This window comes from Chelonia mydas, chromosome 1 (genome assembly GCF_015237465.2).
Source record: "Chelonia mydas isolate rCheMyd1 chromosome 1, rCheMyd1.pri.v2, whole genome shotgun sequence".
Classification (NCBI taxonomy): domain Eukaryota; kingdom Metazoa; phylum Chordata; order Testudines; family Cheloniidae; genus Chelonia; species Chelonia mydas.
In genome coordinates, this window is record NC_057849.1 from 171,127,964 (window position 1) to 171,147,173 (window position 19,210).

Sequence of the window (19,210 nt, forward strand, 5' to 3'; positions counted from 1 at the left end):
AGCACACAGAGAACTTCCTGTGTGAAGAGACAGCAGCCATTTTGTTCTCAAAGTTGCTGCACCTAGTAATAGAGAAGACACATGCAGGTCAGGCTCTCTCACTAAGATTTAACCTTGATTGCTTTAATCAAAACCAAGTCAGATTGAAAATATAGTGTTGATCTTTGTGTACAGAAGAGTTTTTGCATGTGAGTGCAGGTTTCAGAGCACTGGGAAAATGTGTGGTACTTTGGTTATTATGGCATATTAAGCAGAGTATTCCTGGACCACAGCATGGTTGCATTATAGAAGCAAATGGGTTATAGCTGCTTGTTCTGATTTATACTCAGCTAAAGGAACGCTGTGTTTGATTACTTGCAAAAAGAAAAGGAGTACTTGTGGCTCACTTAGCTGTAGCTCACGAAAGCTTATGCTCAAATAAATTGGTTAGTCTCTAAGGTGCCACAAGTACTCCTTTTCTTTTTGCGAATACAGACTAACACGGCTGTAACTCTGAAACCTTTGATTACTTGGTCATTCATTAAGCACAAGTACTGATTGCTGTACTACGGTGGTTTAGAATGGAGTAAAACGGACGGCTGTAGCATATTGGCAGTGCACAAGGCACGCATGCAACTAGAGTAGTAGAAATTCACAAGAACACATATTATAAACATGTTTGAGAGAGTTTTATTCACTCAAATGATTTCTATCCTTATAAAAGGTTCATTCACTCAGCTATACAATATTCTCTCCGTCTGTGAGCAATGACATAGCACTACACGTTTGACTCTGGAAGCCCTTTCTGATGATCAGATCCAATCTACTTTCTAGCAATACAACAAAGGGAGGATAGCAGAATTGTTGGTAAGTATTTCTTCTGCACACAGAAGGTTGAAAGCGCAAGGCAAGAATCAGCATTTTGATCTGCTTCAACAACAGTGGACTACACCTCTCTCTGACTTTCAACAAAAACAACGTTTATTCTGAGCTCCCACGGGCTAAAACTTGCTGCTAAGGTCAGGATAAATACTAGCCTGGGGGAGGTGGTGGGGACAAACACATGCACCTTCACATACCATTTCCCCTTTGAGATCTGATGTATACCCCACAGCAGTGTTTCCCAAAATTGGGACGCTGCTTGTTCAGGGAAAGCCCCTGGCGGGCCCAGCCAGTTTGTTTACCGGCTGCGTCCGCAGGTTCAGCCGATCGCGGCTCCCACTGGCCACGGGTCACTGTGTCATGTGTAGTGTCACAAAAAGAAACCCTCCTCTTTTGCTGATAGTTGTGGTTTCTGCCAGGCAAACGTGACCTTCTTGGCTACTTCTCAGGACTTGCTACCACCTGGTTCAGGAGTTGCAAATTAGGAGGGATGGGGTTTTGTGGTCGAAAACGCTAACAATTCCCTCCCTTCGTGCTGCCTGTATAATTTGCATTATACACATGGACACAAATACAGAGAAGTATTTTTTAAATTTAAAAACTTTATTAGAATCTGGTATATAAATAAAAAGTTAGCTTTTTGTTCAAAGATGTTTTTAACAACTATTTACACATAATGTCATTTTTCTGATAAAGAACTGAACTATGCACATTTTTTGCACTTGTATTCTTTCTTCTCATCAGTGAGGATTTGTGATTGGTTCCTTCTGGAATGCAGAGCATATGTGCCCACCTCTTGGAAGAATCACACTGGACCTTTGATAAGTAACAATTGAGAAAATGAAATCACAGAAGTTATAATGTTACTCATACTTGCCATTCCCTCATGCTATTCCTTCCACATGTAAGCATTACCTAGGATATGTCTATCACAGGGGTGGGCAAACTTTTTGGCCTGAGGGCCACATTGGGGTTCCGAAACTGTATGGAGGGACGGGTAGGGAAGGCTGTGCCTCTTCAAACAGCCTGGGCCCTGCCCCCTATCTGCCCCCTCCCATTTCTCACGCCCTGACTGCCCCCCTCAGAACTCCTGCCCATCCAACCTCCCCTGCTCCTTGTCCCCTGACCGCCCCCTCCCAGGACCCCCTGCCCCAACCGCCCCCAAGGAACCTACCTCTTATCCAACCCCCCCTGCTCCCTGTCCCCTGACTACCCTAACCCCTATCCACACCCCCACCACCTGACATGCCCCCCGGGACTCCCACGCCTATCCAACCGCCCCCTGCTGCTCCCTGTCTGCCCAGAGGAACCCCCTGCCCCTTATTCAACCCCCCCACTCCTCACCCCCTTTCCATGCCACTCAGAGCACCAGGACTGGCAGCAACACTTCATGGCTGGAGCCAGCCATGCCGCTGCTTAGTCCCGCCACCTAGAGCGCTGGCAGCATGGCGAGCTGAGGCTGCAGGGGGACAGAAGGGGAAGGGCTTCTACGGGAGTTCAAGGGCCGGGCAGGACGGGCCCGCAAACTGCAGTTTGCTTACCTCTGGCCTATCACCATGATGGAAATGTTAACTGCTGTGGAATTTTCACAAGAATCCTGATTCTTAAGCAGGTTATGGCATGTGTTTCTGATAACATTCTATGTTTCTTACCATCGTGCAATCCTCACTTTCCTTTTCACAACTGACAAGGTTGCAGTATATGCAGTAGTCCTCCATGCTTTCTGAAAAATCAATATAGTGGAATGAAATGCTGATTATGTTACGACCAACACTCTAAATGCAAATCCTGAGTTATTAATTACTGACAATATTTTAATCCAGTCACTGGTTTGAACATTTTTTTTTTTCTTTTTTGTGAGTCATATTTTCTCAAAGTTTTACTTTACTGCATCTGGATATAAAAATATCCAATTTTATTTAACTGGTCTATCAATAACAACCATTCACCCCATTCTAATTTTTTGGTATTTAAAGATATTATTGATGAATAGTCACCATTACAGAACCAAACCCATGAGATATCCCACTTTAGGGGTATTAAGATAACGGTCTGTTACGTAACATAATTCCACTCTTCCGGTTATCTTCACATGTGCCTAATGAGTCTATAGTACATGGGAGAAAGTTATTACCTGACTCCTTTATTAGAACAATTGCTATTTGTCTTCTAAACTCAGTATTAGCCTCTTGTGATGTTTCTATTAAGCTGATGTCTTTCTGCTGCAAATACGTTTCTGCAAACTAACAACACTTCTATTTAGAAAAAATATCATAATTACCAGAGGTGAAAGTGGGCCGGGCCAGCATGCCGGTAAGAACCGGCCACCGGTTCCGGCCCGTACATGGCTGACATTACAGTGCTGCTGTGGCAGTGCTTTATGCTTTCACGTTGCTGCCCCCTTTACCTCTCCCCACATCTGCGGCCCTGTCATAGAGTCCGGCAGTGCTGCTGGATGATATTGGCAGGGCCACCAACCGTGGGGGAGCAAAAGGGGCAGTTGCCCTGGGGGCCGGCGATTTAAAAGGGCCTGGGGCTCCTTGCCACTGCAGCAGGAGCTGTCAGGAAGGGCTGGCTGGGGGAATCTGTCCCCCCAGCCCCACACCTTCCGCCCAAGGCCCCATCCCTTCTGAGGGCCCAGAGTGCACCCCACACACCTTGGTGCAGTGCACACCAGTAATTATCGGCATTTACTTTCACCCCTGATAATTACACATAAATAACAAATGATAATGGCAATTTGGTATTCAAAACCTTTAAGATGAGTCGTCCGCAGCTGTGGCCATCACTTTGTCTATTATGCTGAACAATTTTACTCTTCCAATCAGATGGGGAGTTGCTCGTTAATCGTTTGATGAAGTTTCTGAAATTTTCAGAGAGTACATTAGTGGACTGTATACATGAGCTTTTCTTTCCTTTTTTTTTTTTAATTTCTTTTTTTTTTTTACAGTTTCTGTACAGAGATACAAATCCTTTCTATCTCTATTTACTTAATGATTGCCATGACTTATTGCTCATTGTATATATATATATATATATATATATATATATATATACACACACACACTTGCTTTCATATTACTGTCTCACTCTTACACAATGTATCACCTGCTTTGCTGTGCCCCATGTTGTTAACACCTTCGCACTCATGCAACATGCTACTGTTTCATGTCCACATTCTATGAAGTAGTTAGCCAGACTCAAATCACACAAGTTCACTCAAAGTCCATTAGTAAGCACATTCAGTACAAGTACATTCTGTTTCAATTTTTCTTTGTAGCTAACAGGAAGATATTAGTCTCACGATTGTTCCATTCCTTGAAAATATTTTCACATTAACAGTTCATGTACACTGTAAAAGTAAGTATCTTAAAAATCCCCTCCAATTCCTCAGACATGTTTTTTCATATTTCATCTCATCACACAAGGGGTCAATTATTAACAATTCTTTTGTTTGCATCAATGCTATCTGTAAGTTTAAGTATATGTACAAGTTATATTGGCAATGTGATAATTTCAACTATTTTATAATGACTTCTCAAAAAACAATCCATTAACATATTCTCATTTGTAATGTCTGACACTCAGAAGAGAAGCATATTGTGAATTCATTGATCAAATCATTACAAACTGCATTCTTTCAAGTAACATTAACAACAGAATTTCACAGTAGCATTTTATTTTTAAAAACTCAGTTCTTGGAATGTCAAGAGTTACATTCACATTCCACTTTCCTTTGCATGCACTGAACTCACTGAAAACCCACAACACAGGAAATTATACCACTGCTACCCAGCTGTGTTACAAATCTCTTATATAATACCACATTTAGTGACCATAATCCAGAAGAACAATAGAAAACATCTTACCGCAAGAACCCAATGATCTGGTGTGTGGTAAAGAAGCAATAATATATCATATTGAAGAAATCCACTCTGTATTAATTTTAAAAAAATTAGAAAAGCAATTATAGTTTACAGTGAAGCAAACTATGAAATGTAGATTATACGGTATTTCCCAATTTCATTACATGGATTATTATTACAGTACTCATTCCACATCAAACATAGCTTTTTATTTGCTGTTTCACACTGTGTTTAACTGACTGAATGAAAATGTGCTTTGCTCATGCTATGTATGAAAGCTTGTTAGCATTTACCTTCAGTTTCATTTGTGTTGCTCTGCCTGAGAGAATGACCGTGGAAACTACTGCTGAGATGGCTTGTACCTGTTGACAGTCAACCAAGTTATTAATGCATTAATCAATCACTCTCGCACATAAAGAACATAATGACAGGTTTCAGAGTGGTAGCCATGTTAGTTTGTATCAGCAAAAATGAGGAGTACTTATGGCACCTTAGACACCAACAAATTTATTTGGGCATAAGCTTTCATGAGCTAAAACCCACTGCATCAGATGCATGGAGTGGAAAATACAGAAGGCAGAAATATATACACAGTACCTGAAAAGATGGGAGTTGCCTTACCAAGTGGGGGGTCAGTTCTAACGAGACAATTCCATTAAAGTGGAAGAGGGCAATCATCAACATGAGGAAAAATCACTTTTGTAGTGGTAATTATGGTGGCCTATTTCAAACAGTTGACAGGAAGGTGTGATTAACAGTAGGGAGAAATTAGCATGGGGAAATTTGTTTTTAGTTTTTGTAGTGACCCATCTACTCCCAGTCTTTATTCAGGCCTAATTTGTTGGTGTCCAGTTTGCAACTTAATTCCAGTTCTGCAGTTTCTCGTTGGAGTCTATTTTTGAAGTTTTTTGTTGAAGAATTGCCACTTCTAAATCTGTTATTGAGTGTCCAGGGAGACTGAAGTGTTCTCCGACTGGTTTTAGAATGTTATAATTCTTGATGTCTGATTTGTGTTCGTTTATTCTTTTGTGTAGAGACTGTCCGGTTTGGCCAATGTACAAGGCAGAGGAGCATTGCTGGCACATGATGGCATATATCACATTGGTAGATATGCAGGGGAACGAGCCCCTGATGGTGTGGCTGACGTGGTTAGGTCCCATGATGGTGTCCCTTGAATAGATATGTGGACAGAGTTGGCAACGTGGTTTTTTTGCAGGGATAGGTTCCTGGGTTAGTGTTTTTGTTGTGTGGTGTGTAGTTGCTGGTGTGTATTTGCTTCAGGGGGCAGTCTGTAAGTGAGGACATAATGAAGAACATAATGAAGTTCATATAGACAGACATTCAAGGGATCCTTAGTGTTACAAATAAGATATGTAAGAGATTCAAGTAAAAACAAAGATTTGTAATCAATGTGCTCTGTCTTACTTAATGTAAAAACGGACTAAGCTGCTCACATACTTGTGTTTAATTAATGGACCTGCTGAAATGTATAGCAAAACTAATGTGGCCCTAAACGTGTCAAGGATTGCACCTCCAAATACAGTTCAGTACATGCAGCTCCAAATACATTTCAGTATATGTTTTGCAGCAGTAAATATACTGAAATATTGCAATTTCAGGTTTATATTGATGTTTCAAGAGTATTTGGACTTAAATATGTTGTACCACATTCATGTGATTGGTTTCAGAGTAGCAGCCGTGTTTGTCTGTATTCGCAAAAAGAAAAGGAGTACTTATGGCACCTTAGAAACTACCAAATTTATTTGAGCATAAGCTTTCGTGAGCTACAGCTCACTTAGTCATATGATTGTTTACTTATTGATACAATTTATACTTTTATGTACCATCACAGTAAGTGGCCTACCTTTCCACCTGCTTTCTTGATCACACAGCTCAAATATGCATCAATAACCTACAACACATGATGAAAGAAAGGGAACAATTTAAATAATATTTGATTAATCAATTCTGTTACCATACATGTTTAGTGGTACTTAAGTGTACCTCATCCATGTACTTATCGAGCTTCTTGGTTTCAGGCAATGAAATGAAGAGCCATACAATTTGATATTTCTCACTTTGGCCTCCAGTCTCTCTGTGTGTTTGCCAGTCATTACAAATTTGACTAGAAAAAAAAGTAACTCACATTACATGCATGGTAATACAGTCTCCTTTTTCTCTGTTTTACTACTGTGAATGCCGCCACTTTGTACATGAAAAACATACCTTAACATACTTCATAAATGGAACTATGTTAAAACCTGTTTAAGAAAGGTGTGGTAACCAATTACCTTTCAGAAACCATTGTCTGTCTTCCCCATCCTCCGTAAGCATGTCATCAACATCATCAATTGTATCATTGCTTGAAACATCCTGCCCTACATCCTCTTCTTCCATTACTGTGACCTCTATGTTTTTCACTGTGCTATCATGACACTTGTGAGATACAGTGCCATCCATTTTTCGAATCTCTTCTGAGGGTGTTTCTGGTTCAGTGTTACCAACTGCAATTTCAGTTCCGATGTTTTCCTCTGATGTGCTTTCAGCAGCTAATGTTGGTGGCTCTTTAAATGGTTTTAAATGTGTGATGCTGTACATGGTTCCTAACAGTTTTCCTGACATGGTTTGTAATTTCACTCTCTTACCCTCAACAGTCGTCATTTTGTATGGTCCCAGATAAGTAGGTTCCAGAACTCCTCCTTTTCTTGTTCTCTTTCGAGCATTCAGTAACAGAACACAGTCCCCAACATCAAATGTTATTTCCCCATATTTAGAAGTCTTTCTTTTAGCATGATGTCTTTGTTGTTTTTCTTGTGCTTTATAATTGTTACTTAGAGCCAGTGCAATGTCAGCATCATGTCTCGATTTCATATCTATGCTGTACTCTTTGCAGAAATCTTCCCTAAATTTATTCATATCTGGGATCTTTGTAGACGAATGGAGAAGGTGTTGTATTCGTATAATGAAGACACACTGAATTACATGTGTACATGAAAGCTGCTGGTAATAACATACACTTACCGTGTAATTCTCTGAGACTTCTGGAAACACTGGGTCATCACAAAACATTAGTCGAAAGGGTGAAATTTTTGTTGCATGTACTTTAGTTCACAAAGAAAACAAAATGGGCTCAAGTAATTCATCTCAATTACTCCCATTGTCATCAACCATCTTCCGCAGTGCTCTTTAAGAAATGCTCATTGATTTGTTTGTTGGGGAAAAAAAGCACGGATATATTCTTGACTGAAACAGATTATACATAATCAAAAAGACTTTCAGTGTAACACATTGATTTTGAAGATTTTGTAGTGACTTGCATCTTCTGGCATAGCACACTCTACTTGCCTTTATTACTATAATATTGACACCCATTCACTTACCTTTTGATGGATTTATTAGCATTTTCAACCAAGCTATTGGTTTGTGGATGGTACGGGCTGGTGAAGCTACATTCTATTCCCAATCTTTGGCAAATATACTGGTTAAACTGGAAGAAAATAAGTTATATCATAAACTTACATATAGACTTGTCTTAAGGAATGTTCCTTTGCCTATTTGCCATTTGTTTTATGTGTATATTAGCAACATGAATAGCCCATCTTTTAATATTACTATTGGAAGCAAGTTGTTATGGGTTTTTTGATAGATATGAAGACACCTCAAAAAATTTTTATAGCAACCGTGACAGTGACTAACAGCAGTTTATCAAAAACAGTATGGTGATTGTTCCTGACAACTGTTTGAGAACAGTGTGCCTTTAATAAAGAAATCACAAGGGCCATGAAACCCATGTTCACTGTCAGCTATCTGTGACCTGATCGTGAGGTTGAATATATAGTGAAAATAATCTGGAAAAAAAAATATTACCTTATGATTGAATTCAGGACCAAGACCTGTCAGTATCCGCTGTAGGCATCCATGGCGAAGAACCATTTTGTACATCCTGTTTGCGACCTCAGATGCTGTCTTACTTCTAAGTGGAAAGGCTTCCACCCATCTTGAAAGATAATCTATGGTTGTCAGTATATGCCGGTATCCATTCTTTGTTACTGGTAATGGTCCTATTAAATTCATTCCCACCAATTCCCAGATACGAGTGACCTATATGCGAGGGTACCAGTTTCAGTCATGCTTCACATATTTCTTACTAAATGTTCTCAATAAACCTATATCTCATAAGCAAAGTACACAATGTAATATGGTTACAACAGCCACAGAATCAGAATGTAAAACCCACTTTTAAAAACAGAAAAGAAAGAAAGGATAAACTAACACAAAAAGAAGTACGGGAATGGGTTAGGAAAAACAATACAAGAGTAAAGCTGAAGAAATATCCCAGGCCAGTGGAAAGGAGCAGTAGAGGTCATTGCTGCACTATGCTGTGCCACTTGTATGCATTGCACTTGCTTCAAACTCAAGGCCCCATTGTACAGCAGTAATAACAATGTCTAATGTGTAATGGGGCAAGGCCAGAAAAGTAGTGGGAGACCGATATATTAGCCCCAGGTTAAACAAATCCCTGTTACCAGGATAAGTAAATGGCAGCTGCTCCAGGACAATTAAGACACCTGGGGCCAATTTAGATCTTTCAAGAAGGCAGGGAAGACAGCTAGGTTGATTGGGACACCTGAAGCCAATTAGGGGCTGGCTGAAAGTAGTTAAAAGCCTCCCAGTTAGTCAGCTGGGCATGTGTGCCAGGAGCTGTAGGAGGAAGCTGTGGTGTTGGAGGAACTAAGCAGTACACAGCCAAGATAAATGCAGCAAAAGGCAATCCTCATTGCTGGATCAAATGCAAAGGAATTGTTGAAAACAGGACAGGAAATCAGTTATACTGGCAGTCACATGACCCAACAAAATAAACTTGTGCTATTAAAAGAAAAAGAAAAAAAGGTAGAATTAAAAACTCCTAATTACAAATCAAAGTACAAAAACCATAGCCAGTGCTATAATAGAAACACAGATGGAATTCCTAAAACCAATAACAACTACTTAAAATTTTTGCTGAGTATTAGCTATTAAAATAAACAGCACAATGACATGCATTGCACAGTGATAATACAGATAAATGACAAAGTGTTCAGAGTAATAAGAGTAATAGAAATAACATTTTTAAAGGAGCAAAACTATAATTAAAATGGATTACAAGAAGAGCGCGCAATTCAGGGAATCATATCAGCAGATAAAACAAATTTGTGAACTGTTATGAGCCTTCACGTAGACATATAGTGATAAGAGACTCTTTTAAATACTCAAAATGTGTGAAACAGAGTTTGAGGGAATGTAGGTAAATTATTTCACTACACCAAGTCTCCTGTAGCAGTAAAGTAGCACCAGGGACATCAGGGAGGGGGTTTGGCATCAGTACCGGATTTACAACGGTGCCGATGGCACTGTGGCACCAGGCCCACACTGGGAAGGGGCTCATTATGGACCCCTCTAACCCATCCACAAAGCTGGGTCTGGCTCCTCACCTCCTATCAGGGCCAACTATTGTGGACGGAGGGTCTGGGTGTGGGAGAGTAGGTCTCTAGAGGGCCTGGGGGGGGTGTTGGGCAGTGAGGGGGTGGAAGATGCTCGGCAGTGGGGAAGGTTTGTGTGTTTTGGGGTGCTGGGGAGTGGGGTTTGGGGGGGGGCACTGGGCAGTGGGGGGTGGGGAGATCTGTGTGTGTTGGGGGCTGTGCAATGGGGCAGATCTATGTGCGTTGGAGCGCTGGGAAGCGTGGGGGGTCTGTGCGGGGCACTGTGCAGTTGTGGTGGTGGAGCTGTGGGGGGCACTGGGCAGTGAAGGGATCTGTGGGGGGCCTTTGGGTGGGTGGGAGTGTGCTGGGCATAGTGGTCTGTGGGAGGGCACTGGGCATAGAGATTTGTGGGGGTCTCTGGGTGGTGTGGCACTGGGTGTAGGGGGTCAGACGGGTGTTGGGAAGGGGGGGGGGGTAGCATGGTGCAGCATGCGACCTCCCCCAAGGGGAAGAAGCACGATGGCAGCAGCAGGAACCCGCCCTCTGCTCCGGGGCTGACATGCAGCGTCCTGTAAAGAGAACTAAAAACGCCTCTGCACCCCCCACCTCCCTATATTTGCAAGCACAGCAGGTGGCTCATCCCACGGGGTAACTGTTACCCCCTCTCCCCCTCCCTAAATGGGGGTTTTGTCCCTGTACAGGGTCTGGCAGCGTCTCCCCCTTGGACTTAACCCTGGCTACCACCTCCCACCCCCGATTTTTCCCCGCCAGTCCCTCTTCTGCCACTACCTACAGTAGCTTGATCCCCCGTGGCCAGTAAATTTCTGCTCCCTGCTCAGACCCTGACACCCTCCCGCTGCAACTTGCCCCTCTTAATCCTTTTAAACTCCTCCAAAGAGGAGGCAGCAAATCGTAAGTAGAAGTAAGGGCAGAGAGAGGGCAGTGGCAACAGTGAAGGTTACTGCTCATGCTCAGTTCGGGTGAGCATGCTGAGTGTACCCAAAGTAGGGAATTGAGAGAGGGAGGTTTTTCTGTCATTACACCCACCAATGGGGACTGCGGGAAGCGGCAGCCAGTATGTCCCTCGGCCTGCGCCACTTCCCGCAGCCCCCAGTGGCCGGGCACTGCAAATCGCGGCCATTGGGAGCCGCAATCATCTGAACCCACAGACACGGCAGGTAAACAAACTGGCTCGGCCTGCCAGGGGCTTTCCCTGAACAAGCGGCATCCCAAGTTTGGGAAACACTGCCCCACAGCATTAGCAGGGTATGCTTGTTAGTGCGCTTCTGTACACTAAAGAGATAGTCTTCCTGTCTATTTGCATATGCAGAAGAAGCTGCATACACTCTTTTCCTCCCAGTCTTGTGCAGTAAAAGTATGAACAATACAGAGAGTTGTGGAAAAGCTGCAGGTTACCAGCAACTTAATGTTTTTGAAATCAGTTTTCTATTCTCTTTGGGTTCTTTATATTGGGTCCATCACTGTGGTATCTAAGCACATTTACCAGAGTCACAGTTTCTACTGAGGAAGAATCAAGTTTCTAATCCTCTTGCCCCAACTTCTTACCCCCTTTTTGGCCTGTAAGCAAGGACACCACTGTGAAGGGCTGCACCTCTGTAATCACCCCTTGCACACTATTGTAATAATCTTTGTACAAAATATGCCTTGTCAGAAATTTGAAAGCTGCTGGTCATTATTGTCCTGGTAAAATATGTATGGCAATATTGTATGTGAAGTTATAAGATGCCATTGTATGGTGTTGTTAACACAAGTTCCAAACCACAGCCCTGCCCAAAAAGAAGTTGGCAATCAGGTCTGTTTCAAATAAAGCACTAAACATTTAAGCACTAAACAGAGTCATCAAGCAGGAAGGGTAGACAAAGAAACCACAAGCAGGTGAGGAAGAACAGCAGGAAACATCCTTTCTTGTATGTTCTCTATGTCCTGAATGTCAGCTGGAAATGTCTTCCAAGAGGGAGACTGACAAAAATGAGGAACAAACACCTCATGGAACTCCTGCTGCTCGCTCTCTCTCTATATGTCGATTCACTGCACCAGAAGGAACAAAGGAAGCAGCCATTAAACAGAAGAAGAGGTCCTGGCCTAAGAAGTTTGGCCAATCAGACTGTTGAGATCATGTGGTGATCACAAATTTGCTTTGAATCTAACCTAGTTTGTTAAGTTAGGCATGAGTTGCATTTCTGACTTTTATGCCTCATTACTTGTACTCACTTAAAATCTATCTATTTGTAGTTAATAAACTTGTTTTATTGTTGTATCTAATCCAGTGTGTTGGAATTGAAGTGTTTGGGAAACTCCATTTGGGAGTACAAGATGTCTATGCATAATTTTTATTAATAAAATGACTGACTTTATATAAGCTTGTATTGTCCAAGAGAGGGCTGGGCAGCATGCAACATACATTTCTGGGGGAAAATCCAGGACTGAAGGTGCATTGGGGTCACCCTGCAATATAACCAGCCTGGTAAGAGCCAATGCGTGGCTGGCTGCGGCGCACACACAGACATAGCTGGGGTGATTTGTATGCTGGAAGCTGTGTGTAAGCAGTCCATAATTGGAGGCTACAGCAGCAAATCATTGTAAAGGGCACCCCGCTTGGAGGGCAGGGGTGACACAGCTACTTATTACTCTGCATTGTACCCTGGGTATGTCACAACCACTGTTTTGACTCTTCAGTCAATATACACCTCAAAATCTATTGCTGACAATTTAAACGTGGACATTGTTAATCTGACTCTTCTTTGATTTTATTTATTCAATTTAAAATAATGTTAGCACAAAGTATGTAGTGCATATGGATCCAAGAACTAGTGGCTGGAAAAGTAAAGAACAGCTTTGACGGGGAAGAAAAGCAAAGAATAAAAATCCCACTGTATAAAATCCTTATTAATGCCAAATTGGGTCAATAGAAGTTAGGCCTAAAGAAAATAGTGTAAAGAGGATTAATTGATCAAGATACTGAAATGCAAACAATAAAATGAGTCTAATTCAAACAGGCTGAGCAATAAGAAGGAAAAGGCTTATTTTTAGGAAGATTATGCTCTAAAAAAACTAAACTAAAGAAATCTGGCGTGGGAGGGGGAGGGGAAGAAGAGCTGACTTACAGCACAGGTATTAAATATGGTTCCTGGGCACCTACTAAGATTAATCAGCTTTAAGCATAATAGAACTCAACAGCATAATATAATTGACCCACAAACATTCTCCGTTAACAACTCTCTGTGTTTCTCAGTTTGCACCAATAAACATATCCTTGCAGGACAGCAATCATAAATAATCATGTTGCCTTCCCATTGGCAATTAAACACAGGTTGGCCAGAATCAAAGTAGTAGTGTTCACTCCTAGAGAAACAAACTCACTTTTGTGAGTTTGTGCTGGATTTGTGCTGGAAATGGCCCACCTTGATTATCATACACATTGTAAAGAGAGTGGTCACTTTGGATGGGCTATTACCAGCAGGAGAGTGAGTTTCTGTTGGAGGGGGCAGAGGGTGAGAAAACCTGGATTTGTGCTGGAAATGGCCCAACTTGATTATCATACACATTGTAAGGAGAGTGATCACTTTAGATAAGCTATTACCAGCCGGAGAGTGGGATGGGAGGAGGTGTTGTTTCATGGTCTCTGGGTATATAATGTCTTCTGCAGTTTCCACAGTATGCATCCGATGAAGTGAGCTGTAGCTCACGAAAGCTTATGCTCAAATAAATTGGTTAGTCTCTAAGGTGCCACAAGTACTCCTTTTTGCGAATACAGACTAACATGGCTGTTACTCTGAAACTCACTTTTGTAAGTCATTAGTTTTCTCTTCCAAGTTAGTGCTGTCTGGGCTATATCAGGAAGACTATATCTGTTTTCTTTAAAGACAGATAGCACTACAGGATTTCCACACCATGCAGATAATACAATTCAATAAAATCCTCACTAGCTGTTTTTCCCCCTGTGATGTATCAAAGTTTGTCTCACAGATTCATTTCACTCTCCCTTTATGAAACAATCAAAAGCCTTTAATGGTTTAAGATATTTACATTGCATCACACAGGGGCAAAATATCTATCTTATGTTAAACTTAATACCGGGGGATTCCTTACCCACTCAGGGTGCACTACGAATGCTCTCCTGGTTGTCTTAACTGATCACCTCACGGAGAATGTGCTTTCTATGTCCAGCGCCTGATTCTCCATTGCAATCTGCCCTGCCCATCATCCCACCATGAAGGTGATTCAGAGGGAATAAATCTTGCCCAGGAGGCCTCATCCACCAGCAGAGAACTGGTATAAGGGGCTCTTGACCACCCTCATCTCACTGTTAATGTAGGGAGCACATTGAGGAGACATGGAAAGGAACAGGAGAAGGGTAGCAGGAGTACAGTGTGCTGAGCTCTACTTTCTACTACCTATAAGGAGCAATGGGAAACAAAACATAGTTTAAAGCAGTTCTGAGTCTTCTCTGACTTACACCAGACACAGGGCAGGTCTCTGCCTGTCCTAGAACATGGAGAACATGCATGTGGATTAAAAATTATTCCCTTCAGCATTGCATCCATCTGTACTTGGGTAAGCGTGAGCTGGCTGTTTTTCATCCAGTTGTTAATCTCTTGCAGGCAGAATGACATTGATGTGATGAAGTTTACTGAATCTGCTGAGTAGGTCTGGTAAAGCTGGGTGTCACTGGCATCTTACAACATCCCCCAGAGTTTGTGTTTGCTTTTTAAAATGGAGAGGGGAGAAGGATAATCCAGGTGAGGGTTTTGTGTATGAGGCTCGTAAGGACAAGAAGCAAATGCCAATTGCAATTCCTTGGAATCTGTTTGAGAGGAATGATTTTAAGTCAGTTTAGTTCTACCCAATCTACTCTGGCAAAATGTTTTTTTAGGTCAGGAACATCAGTGATGCAATGTGTCAAATGCTGCCGACATAGCTGTTTCCTGGAGAATGGTCACAAAAAGTTATTTTTGCTGGTGGAGAGTAGGTGGTGTTGAAGTTTAGTTGTCACTGCTTCTTCAATGATTTAACTACAAAATGAAGGCTGGAGATTAGATGATCATTTGTAAGACCAATAGTGTCCAATATAAGTTTATTGAGAACTGGCCAGACTATTGTATGCTTCAGGGAGGCAAGTGGGCTGTCATCTTTGAAGGGAGAGAGATTAATTTTGGTCTGCAGTGATCCTAGTTGCTGGTGTTTATTAGTCAATAGAGGCAGAGGTATGTAGCCACCTGCCATGGAAAAAAGGTATCACATAAAGCCTACTTCCCTTATGTATGACTCCAGTCAAGCAACTGATTCCTTCCTTATATAGGAGGATGAGAAACACAAATCAGAAAAAAAGTACTGAGGGAATAAGAGAAAAGCATTGGGATGTTTTTTCCGTGCTATGAATGAAAGCTCTGAATCTCCCTTCTGTATGTAAACTGTTCACAGTTCTCCCTCATTCCTTCCAGTAAAGCCACTGTGACTTTTTAAAATCACCTTAGTCACCAAACACACCCCTTCTAGCTACTGAGCCCACTAGCCCGTCACTTCATGGTCTTTTCTTCTCTGCAGCAAAACCCAGCTTCCTTTCCAATGACAAAATCTGACTCTTCTTCCCAAGCCCTCTGGGACTTCTGGAATACTGCCGTTATATATCATTGCTGGAGCTGGATGGAAAATCAACCTCTAAATGAAATTTCAGTGACTAATGGACAAATGCACCAATATTTTCTCAAAAAGTGTTATCTGATTTCTATTCAGCTATAATAAGTAACAAATGTGTTTTAATACAGCCCGATGCAAGGTCATATATCTAGAAAGAAAGTATGTAGGTCAAGTTTACAAGCTGGGTCACTATATCCTGGAATGCAGTCATACTGAAAAGGGCCTAGGGGTCATGGCCGATAATCAATTGGACATGAGCTCCCAGTATGAGGCTGTAGTTAAGGGGATTGTGATGGGTTAACCCTCCCACCCTCTGGGGTGCCACTTGTTGTATTGGAGTACCACTGAGCCCGCCTGTTCCACCAGACTGGGCTTCCTTACACTGTCCTGCTGAGCCAGGCCCTCAAGCCTCCTCCAGCACACCCACAGGTAGGGACACACCCAGCTGCAGAAAGATGCAGACACTGAAATCAGGACTGCCTGGGTATGCTTCAACTAGGGAACTGCCCAGTAATCAAGCTTACCCCTCCTCCCAGAGTGCAAACGCAAAATTATATCATCTTGCACTGCACAGAGAACTATACGGCAGAAACTCATGAAATTTGCCTCCTCCCTCAATGTGGGGGAAGATGTGCACAGCTTTCCCCTCCCCCCAGTTATAAATTTCACAAACTGGTTTTTGAGAAAACAAAAACCAGTTTATTAACTACAAAAGAGAGATTTGAAGTGATTATAAGGGTTAGCAAACAGTTCAAAGCATATTACCTATCAAATGAAACAAACAGGCAAACTAAGTTTAAGATACTAAAGATACCGTTACAAGTAGTAATTTCTCACCCTAAATGTTGTTTTAGGCAGATTGCAGTGGTTCCTGAAGGCAAGCTTCTCTTGCTTTTAGCTTAAAACTCCAGGTATTTCTTTCACAGGCCAGACACCTTTGCAGCCTACGCTCAGCTCTTCTCCCCCCTCGACCCCCCCCCCCCTTGTCTTCATTTCTTAGATGTTCACAGCAGTCATCCAGGGTGGTATTCAGTGAAGAATGACCCCTTTTTATGTCACTCCCCTGCCTTAAATATGTTTTACATATAGTGGGAATCCTTTGTTTTCCAAAGTGATTCCCACCCCTGGCCAGTGGAAAAGTACTAATTTTATTATGGAGTCCAATATCAGATGACATGATTACATGACCCTGCAGCCATAAGTCAAAGTCCATTTGCAGCATCCACAGGAAGGCTTTCCAGGAAGGTGGGAGATTAGCATCTTCAGAGACGTATTGCTTTTCCTAATGGTCCGTTGACTTCTTCCCACTAGCCTGCCAGACTGATTGCATTCTGTCTGGTGGGTGTTCCCCAGGTGCAAAAACTGTTGTGATACAGATGTAGAGTCAATATTCCTAACTTTAGATACAAAAATGATACATGCATACAAATAGGATAATCATATTCAGTAAACCATAACCTTTCCAATGATATCTCACATGCCTTATCTTGCACAAAACATATCATAGTTATGCTATAATCAGGTTGTAACAATATTTCTATGAAGAATATGGGGTGTAGTGTCACAGGATGAATACGGTCCTTCGATGTATAAACAGAGAAATAACCAGTTGGAGTAGGGAGGTGATATTATCTCTATGTATTGCATTAGTCAGACCATTACTGGAATACTGTATCCAGTTCTGATGTCCACACTTCAAAAAGGACGTTGAAAATTGGAAAAGGTCCTGAAAAAGCAACAAAGTCTGGAAAACATGCCTGAAAGTGAGATTTTTAAAAAATCAATTTAGTTTATCCAAGAGAAGATGAGGAGGTGTTTTGATCATGGTCTACAAGTACCTATTTCTGATAGTAGATGGCTCTTTAGTATAAAAAGACATAAAAAGATACAGTAGTTAGAAGCTTATGGTAGGCACATTCAGACTAGAAATAAGATGCATTTATTTTAACAGTAAAGATAATTGACCATTGAAATGATTTACTTAGGTATCTGATGGACTCTCCAAGATAATTTTCTAAAAGAGATGTCCTAGTTCAAACAGAAGTTATGGACTTGATGTAGAAATTACTACATGAACTTCCATGGACTGTGTTATACAGGTCAGACTAGATTATCATAAGGGGCCCTTCTTGCGTTTAAAAACCTATACATCTAGAATTTATGAATTTTAAGTCTGCAGTAAAGTGACATTTCTGCAGGAACAGAAACCAAGGTGACAAGTATTCAAAACCAGAGATTTTATTGCATCAAATATTCAAATGAATAACTCTATTTAATTCAATATTGATATTAAAAAGGCTAATAAAATAAATATTGTGTTGCGACCATTTTGAACTGTAACTCTATAACTACAGTTTTCAAACATCAATCAAAATAAGTATACACGTAGAAATTCATACTTGGTGCAAAAGTCTAGAGTGGGTGGATGCGTGTTTAGTTGCACAATTTTGGTCGTATGTCATAACTATTTGCAAGTGCCTTAAATACAACAATATGCTAAAGAACTGAAATTGGTGGAATGTGAATAGGAGACTGCGGGGCTGGATCTTCCTGCACTTACGCTTATAAGAGGACAACAAACACGTTAGTAAAGACTTATTTGAAGTAAAATTTAATATGGAAATATGTGGCCTGTGCTGAAAATTAGCACCCAGAACCCAGAAAGAATCTGTCGTAGAAAAAATGGAAAAGTATTTGAACACTGTATTATCTTGGGAAATGGAATTGATTGTTTAAGATGATTCTTGCTGGTATGCAAAGGGTTAAATTGGTTGCCAAACTGGCTGTGAGGAACAAATTTCTCCTCAGAACCTTGGGATTGTTTTTCGTTCTTCTTTGGTAAAATCATCACCCACAGATATCACTTTTATATAGCCCATATGATCAGTTTCCAATGATTAAATGGTGACCATATTAGTCTTCTGACATCTAATTTTAAAAGATATTCAGAATAATAGTATGCAGCATGATGGATGTATATTCCCCTATCAACAACTCACTCTTATTCTGGCAAATCAGGGTTAGTCCTGAATTGAACCTGACAACTCTGACAAATTATGTGGTGGTTTTATGCTGTGGACAAATGTTCCGTAAGGGCTGGCTTGAGAGTGGTGAATGCATTTGTCTCGTAATACATTCAGAATTTGAACCTGCATTTCCCTTAGTGCATTAACCTACTACCATTGTGATTTTTGAGCTCTTTCTCCATTTGACTTACATAGGAAAGAAGTTTAGTAGATTAATTTGCAGTGCTCTCACAAAATATAACTCTTGATCAATTACTACCAGCCTGACCTTGAAGTCTTAATTATTAAATTGTTTTATACTATTCCTTGCAGTGATGACACTTATTCATTAATTTCACTA

At 41.2% G+C, this 19,210-nt stretch overlaps 1 long non-coding RNA gene across 1 annotated transcript; it reads right to left on the reverse strand.

Moving 5' to 3' along the window:
* Positions 1-1,615: 1,615 nt before the first annotated feature.
* Positions 1,616-3,628, reverse strand: LOC122462167. The gene is made up of 3 exons (XR_006284561.1): positions 3,616-3,628; positions 2,514-2,584; positions 1,616-1,677 (listed from the first exon to the last, which is right to left on the reverse strand). It is a non-coding gene; the product is annotated as an uncharacterized LOC122462167 (long non-coding RNA).
* Between the last annotated feature and the right edge of the window lie 15,582 nt (positions 3,629-19,210).